The sequence below is a fragment of the Alexandromys fortis genome, unplaced genomic scaffold, assembly GCF_014885135.2.
Source record: "Alexandromys fortis isolate MF-2015 unplaced genomic scaffold, M_Fortis_MF-2015_v1.1 scaffold_406, whole genome shotgun sequence".
NCBI classification, from domain to species: Eukaryota; Metazoa; Chordata; class Mammalia; order Rodentia; family Cricetidae; genus Alexandromys; species Alexandromys fortis.
Window position 1 is genome coordinate 373,782 of NW_026068280.1, and position 7,742 is coordinate 381,523.

The window sequence follows — 7,742 nt, forward strand, 5'->3', positions numbered from 1 at the left end:
GCTTCATTGGCATAGTAAACTGAGCATGTTTATCTTCTGGATTAGTTACTTTTTTATTGCTGTGATAAAATACCATGAGCAAAGACAACTTAAGTTATTTTGGCTTATGGCTCCAGAAGGATGAGAGTCCATGGCAGTAAGCAGGGTCATGGTGGTAGGAGCAGGAAGCAGAGAGCTCATGTCTTCAAATGTAAGCGTGAAGTACAAGAGAGCAGGTTAGAAGTAGGATAGGCTTTTACTCTAAAGCACGCCCCAGGAACAGGATTCCTCCAGCAAGGCCATATCTTCTAAACCTCCCCAAACAGCACCACCAACTGATAGCCAGCTGTTCAAATGCCTGAGCCTGGGGGACATTTATTTTTCTAAGTACTGCACTCCTTCTTATATCTGGCCACAATTTTGCCTGGATTATGTGTGTGGCTCTGCCATTGCCTGTGGTAGTTCAAAGCAGAAATCTGCATTGTCCTTACCCAACATGTGAGTTCTCTTACCAATCTCCAGGGTCTTTTAAGTCAGTCTTACTGTGTGTCCTAGGCTGACTTTGAATGCTGGGTGATCCTACCTCAGCCTTCCTTGTGTAGGGAATACAGGTCTGACATCACACTGGTCTTTTGCCACTTTAAACTCTCATCCATCTTCTTAAGCTTGTTTGGTTCACGCTCTCATGGTTCCTATTAGACTTCCTGAATTGTCTTTCTGATCAGCTTCCATATTCTCTTTTCTACACGGCTGCCAGAGAGAGCTCTCTAAAGGTAAATCTGCTCCTGAGATAGAACATTCTTCAATAATTGCCTTTCATCTTGTGAGAGTAAGGTCCCAAATCACTAGCGTGCCACGTAAAACCTTTTTCTGACCTGTCCTCCATATTGGGGATGGAACCCTGCACTTACTAGACAACAACTCTACTACTGAGCTGTCCCCCCAACTCCCTGTTGAGCAAACCTCATGGGTTTCTGAATAGGCTATGTTTTCTTCAAGCCTCATTGCCTTTTGACCCACACCCCACACCCTATCCTCTCTTGGCTCACCCTTTCTTGGCCTTCATAAACCAGTCTTGGTAACAAACATTTTCTCGTTGTTTTAAAACTTCTACCCTTTAGTCTTCTAATAGCACCTTGTGTATACTTAGGTCTCACCTTTTCTCATATGTGAGGATAACTCCCTTCCCCATTATACCCCTAACTGTACATACACTAAAAAAAAAAAAAAACTGTACATATACTAAGGACAGATACTGTCCTTTTTGTCTTCCAAGAATCTTAGTATCTGGCACATGGTAAATCCTCAATAAAAATAGAACCCAGAAAATTGGAGAAGTACCAACAAAATGCTCCCTTTGAGGAGAGAGAGTTGTATTAGAGAACTTGTCTGCCAAGATTGACTTCCCTGAAGACATCCATTCATTTCTCCTACCACTGCTCTCGTGTCTGGAAAGCTGATGTGTGCGCACTTATCACAGTTGTCAACAAATACTTCCTGGATATCTCGGGATTCCTGATTCAGGCTGAAAATGCCAAATAAAACAGGCCTAAAAGGTGCTTGCCGGAACATCAGTCTCTCAAAATGTGGGATAAGAAAGTGTTCACTGGTCTCAGTACTACTGGGAAACAGCATATACCATTCCTCTTTCTTAGAGAAATTATCAGATTTAGCATTTTAATTATTAAAGGCTCTGAGAAGTTTGCTCTACTCATTCTGATTTTGTTTATGGCCATATAAACTAAATGTTTGATCACAAAGTATTTTTTTATTTTTTAAAAAAGGAAACAAACCTTTATCATTTTACATACCAATTCCAGTTCCCACGTCCTCCCCTCCTCCCATTCCCTTCACCTTCCCCAGAATATTCTTAAAAGTCTAGCTAAGAGACTGGAATCATGGCTTGGTGCTTCAGAGCACTTTTTCTTGCAGAGGACTTGGGTTTGATTTCCAGCACCCACCTGGTGGCTTACAATCATCTATAACTCCAGTTTTCAGGTTACACATGATACACAGACATAGATGCAAGAAAAATTCTCATAAATCCTTTAAATTTTTTCTTAGCTACAGAGTTGTGAAGACAATGAACATATTATCTAGTGTAGGCACTTTGGGTTACAAAATAGGACTACCCCCTGCAGGCCCAGTCAGATTCTACGTCGTGACACCAATATTTGGCCAAGATAACACCACGTTGAGGGTTTCACTTCATAAGGAGGGTCATACTTTCTCCCTGTAAGAGAAGAATTTGTATAATTTGTACAACTTAAAAGGAGTAGGGAAACAAAAAGGAGTAGGACTTCAGAGCAGCCAAACAAAGCTCAGCTAATCTCCAAAAGCTGCTCCAATAGATGTGTTAAACACTTAAGTCCCCCCTTGGAAAATTTTATTAGAAGCAATTTCCTCTGCCTTTAAATTTCTTTGAAAATATTTTTAATGACTGCTTGGTGTTCTGAAATATATACTGCAGTTTATCTGACCTTGTCCCAAGTAGTACAAACTATATTTTAAAGTTCTTTGTTTCAAGATTGGTAAGATGGTTCAGTGGAAAATGCTTGCTGCTCCAAGTCTGACAACCTAAGTTTGATCCCTGGATCCCACATGGTGGAAAGAACTAATTATACAAGTTATCCTTTGACCTTTGCAGGTGTAGCATGATAGGTGTACCATGGCACATGCACACCCCCATACAAACGTCATAAATTTAAAGTTATTTTGATTTGTGTCTATACTTATAGCATCCAAACTTCTGGGCATTTCCCTAAAGTAGTTTTCTGAAAATAGAATTTAAAGCATACTACTCTATGCACTTATTTTTGCACTGCTGGGGATCAAACTCAGGGCCTTATGCATACCAAATAAGAAGAGTTCTATCACTGAGCCATATCTTCAAGGCCCCGAATGAACTCAAGAGTCCCTTACAAATAATTGCTGGATTTGGCTCCAGAAAATTGTGGAGTATTATACCCATATTAGTATTGGATATAACCTGATTGCTATATCCTCACTGATACTGAGTACTGTACTTCAAAAAGAAAAAAATGGACACCAATAGATGAAATTTATATTTTAATTCTAATTCTAGTCACTGTTCTCCTCTCCTTCCACCTCTATTTTGAAATAGGGTCTCTCTGTGTAGACCTGGATGGCCTAAAATTCGGAGAGATCTGCCTGCCTCTGTGTCCTGACTGCTGGGATTAAAGGAGTGACATCAGGTTCAGGGAAAAGGCAACTGTGATGATCCCAGGCCTGTGATCTCAGTTACTTGACAAGCTGAGACACGACTGCGTGTTCAAGGCCTGCTTGGGCAATTTAGTGAGATCCTGTCTGAAAACACAAAAAGGACTGGGGACGTAGCTCAGTGGTAAAACACTTGCCTAGCATGAGCAAGGACTTAGGCTCAGTTCCCGTTAAAACACCTGCCACCACAACCCAAGCAAGATCCATTTTGCTAATGAGGGTGTGTAAGCAACAACAAATCACTGAAAATAAAAAGTGCTAGAAGAAAAAGTAGCCTGCTGTGGGAGCTCGGGGATTTTAATGCTATTGAAGAAAATGAGGACCAGTTTCATGGAAGAATTGACTCTGTCCTTGGTCATGCGGGACTGACTTTCACTAGGTCATGCAGATTAAATGGTATTTCTCAACAGGAAAGATATGGAAAAAGGGGCTGCCAAGGGAGGAAGACAAAAATGCATTGGGAGGTCACACAAAGCAGAATGCTCTGATTGAGGCATACACCCCAGCCCTAGCCTTCTTTAGCCTGCTTGGTGAACATTTCAGACTTTGACTCTGCTGGCAGAAACAACATAAAACAGTGCCTAGTGCCGGGCGGTGGTGGCGCACGCCTTTAATCCCAGCACTCGGGAGGCAGAGGCAGGCGGATCTCTGTGAATTCGAGACCAGCCTGGTCTACAGAGCTAGTTCCAGGACAGGCTCCAAAGCNCAGTGCTCTTAACCGCTGAGCCATCTCTCCAGCCCTCAGGAAGATCTTTGATTGGAAGTCAGCCTGGTCTATAAAAGCTAGTTCCAGGACAGGCTCCAAAGCCACAGAGAAACCCTGTCTCAAAAAACCAAAAAAGAAAAAAAAAAAAAAACAGTGCCTAGCAAAATTTGTTCTGAATGAAAAATGTCTGGGCTCATTTTAACTCAAGTGTTTAAGAATTTAAAAACAAGCCGGGCGATGGTGGCGCACACCTTTAATCCCAGCACTTGGGAAGCACAGAGGCAGGCGGATCTCTGTGAGTTTGAGGTCAGCCTGGTCTACAAGAGCTAGTTCCAGGACAGGCTCCAAAGCTTCAGATAAACCCTGTCTTGAAAAACCAAAAGAGAAAAAAAATAAAAACAAATGACAATGGAAAACATTAGAGTTGATCAATCAATACTAGAAAACTAACAGTACAAGTATATAGCCAAGATACATTGTAAATGTATAAAATTTTCAAATAAAAAAATTAAAATAGACAGTGGCAAAACCTATACAATTACATTTCTAATCTTAGTTTGGACTTCCTTGAAAAGGGATTTAAAATGTGGTCAATTGGAGAGACAATTCCGGGAAGCAGAGGTTGGAGGGTGGGACAAGAGATGGTGTTGGAGAGATGGTTCCACCGTTAGGAGAGCTTGCTTTCCCAATCATGAGGACAGGATATGGGTTAGAGAACTAGAATAACAACCCAAACATTGCGTGCATTCCTGTAACCTCAACTCTAACAGAGGTGGAGACAGGAGGATCTCTGGGGCTTACTGGTTTCCAGCCTAGCTTAGAAGTGCAAGTCCTAAGTTTAGGGAGAAACTCCACCTCAAAGGAATAAGCAAAAGGTAATATGGAAGGATACGTGCCATCCTCCTCTGACCTCTGCATGAATGCTCACAGCCACACACACCAGCATGTGCATGTACACACATAAAAATAACATGGAAAACTTTATGGATTTATCGCTGTGCAGGGCCATATGTGCCATAGTGTGTGTGTAGGACAGGACAACTTTTAGGAGTCAGTACTCCCTTTGCACCATGTTGGCTGTGGGGATCTAACTCAGGTCATCAGTCTTGGGGTGGCGATCACCTTCACTCACTGATCCATCTGGCTAACCTGCAAATAATTTATTTTAAGATGACTATAGGTCCTCTCTCTCTCTTTCTCTCTCTCTCTCTCTCTCTCTCTCTCTCTCTCTCTCTCTCTCTGTCTTTTTCTTTCTTCCCTCCTCTTCCTCTTTCTCTCAATAAACTCCCCACTTAAGCTCTGTTTAAAAAAAGATAACTATAGGACAGGAATGAAGGCTGCAAGTATATCATCAGACATTATCCTCTGGAGATCAGTTGGATTCAATCCTCCCTCCTTACCTCAACATCATCCCATCAGAGAGACTAGGAAGCTGGGATGTTTTTCCTCCAATGAGTCATTGGTTTAGGGTGGTTCCCAGGGACTGTAACTCCCCAGCACTTCAGGCTGAGGCTGTGGACTGAGGTAATCCTCAAATGAAGAGTTGAAAAGTAGGGCCAGGTGGACAGGGGTATTGAAGGGCTCTCCAACAGACCCCATTATGGCAAAAATGGTGCTGACAGGTTTTGCCTTTTATCGTTCCCTACCTTGTTAAACCATTAGATTACATTCCTAAAGCTAGCCCCCAAAGCCTATTCCCTTATTTGGCCCAAAACACCAAGGTCCAACAATCAAATTTCATTAGTTGGCTAACATATCCAATCAGGATTTACCAACTCACCCTAGCATAGATCCCGCCCCCCCTTTTCTCTAGAAAACCCACTCCTGCAAAAAACACCTGCTTGCTTGCTTGTTGCTGCCGCCACCGCCTTTGCATCAACCCTCTGCTTGCCCCTCTGGAGTGATAAATGAATGTCCTTTGTGCTGAGAACTTGGTGTCTGGGTGTGTCCTGGATTACTCCCAGTGGACCACCCTCCTTTACAGGTATAGCACCATCACTGTCCGTTCCATTTTGTCAGGAGTCACTCACATTTGACAAAATTTAGGCTGACAAGATTTTTCAAATAGAGAAATTTAGACACAGCAAATTAGCTTACTTCTAAGAAGTTTAACAATTAGTTAAAAATAAAATAGCCAGGTGTGTTGGCACACACCTTTAATCCCAGCACTCAGGAGGCAAAAGCAGATGGCTCTCTGTGAGTTTGAGGCCAGCTTGGTCTACAGAGTAAGTTCCAGGATGTCCAGGCCTACACAGGGAGACCCTGTCTCAACAAAACAAGACAAACACACAAAAAATCCAAGGCCTTGTTTGGAACTCGCAATGTTCTGAATACAAGAAAAATATGTTGATACTATTTTCAAGGAGCTTGAAATATAAAATGCATGATGTCTATAATAAAAAAGTATTTGTGCAGGTTCTTTTTTTTAATATTTATTTATTATGTATACAATATTCTGTCTGTGTGTTTGCCTGCAGGCCAGCAAAGGGCACCAGACCTCATTACAGATGGTTGTGAGCCATCATGTGGTTGCTGGGAATTGAACTCAGGACCTTTGGAAGAGCAGGCAATGCTCTTAACCTCTGAGCCATCTCTCCAGCCCCCTTGGTTTTGTTTTTAAGACAGGATTTCTCTGTGTAGCCCTGCCTGTCCTGGAACTCTGCCTGGCTCTGCTGAGATCCAAGGTGTGCACTACCACCCCAGGCTCAATTTGGGCAAGTTTTTTTTTTTAAGTATTTATTTTTTTCTTAAATTTTATTTTATTTTATTTTTTTATTTTTCCAAGACAGGAGGCAAGTCAGTATTTGTTGAAATACGGAGCGGCGGGGCTGCGTCCCCAACACCCCGGCCGCTTGGCTAGCTTATGCCCAAAATAACAACACACAAACTGTATTCATTTAAAGACTGCTTGCCCATTATATCCAGCCTCTTTTCGGCTAACTCTCGCACCTGGACTAGCCCATTTCTAATAATTCGTGTAAGCACCCCAAGATGCGCTTACCGAGAAGATTCTAACCTATGTCCATGTTGGGTCGGAGCTTCATCGCGGGAGCCTCAGAGAGCAGAGCTATCAGGAGAGCGGAGCATGGCGTCTCTGCTCCAGAGCAGAGCTATCGGGTCTCTCTCCGGGAGCCGAGCAGAGTCTGACCGAGGAGTCTTACCTCACTTCCTCCTGTTTATTCCTCCCACCTATGTTTTAACCTATCAGGGCAAGAAGTTTCTTGATTTAATTAACCAATGAAATCAACAGATTGATATATGACACTCCCACATCAAGTATTTATTTATCTTATATGCATTGGTGGTTTGCCTGCATGTATGTCTGTGTGAGGTTGTTAGATCTTGGAGTTACAGACAGTTGTGAGCTGCCATGTGGGTGCTGGGAATTGAACCCCGGTCCTTTGGAAGAGCAGCCAGTATTATTAACCACTAAGCCACCTCTCCAGCCCCCAATTTGGGCAAGTTTTAAAACATCTCCCCAGCAACAATTATAGGAACAGGAACTTTACAGATTAAAATAACTTTGGAAAATTTTTCAAAGGATACAAAAAATACTAGAAATAGTTTCCTTGCACTTTATAGATGAAAACTGATATCAACAAATTAAGTGGATTTGAATTTGTGCAGTGAAATACATTTTTTTAATATTTATTTATTTATTATGTATACAATAGTCTGTCTGTATGTCTGCTGGCCAGAAGAGGGCACCAGACCCTCAACAGATGGTTGTGAGCCACCATGTGGTTGCTGGGAATTGAACTCAGGACCTTTGGAAGAGCAGGCAATGCTCTTAACCTCTGAGCCATCTCTCCAGCCC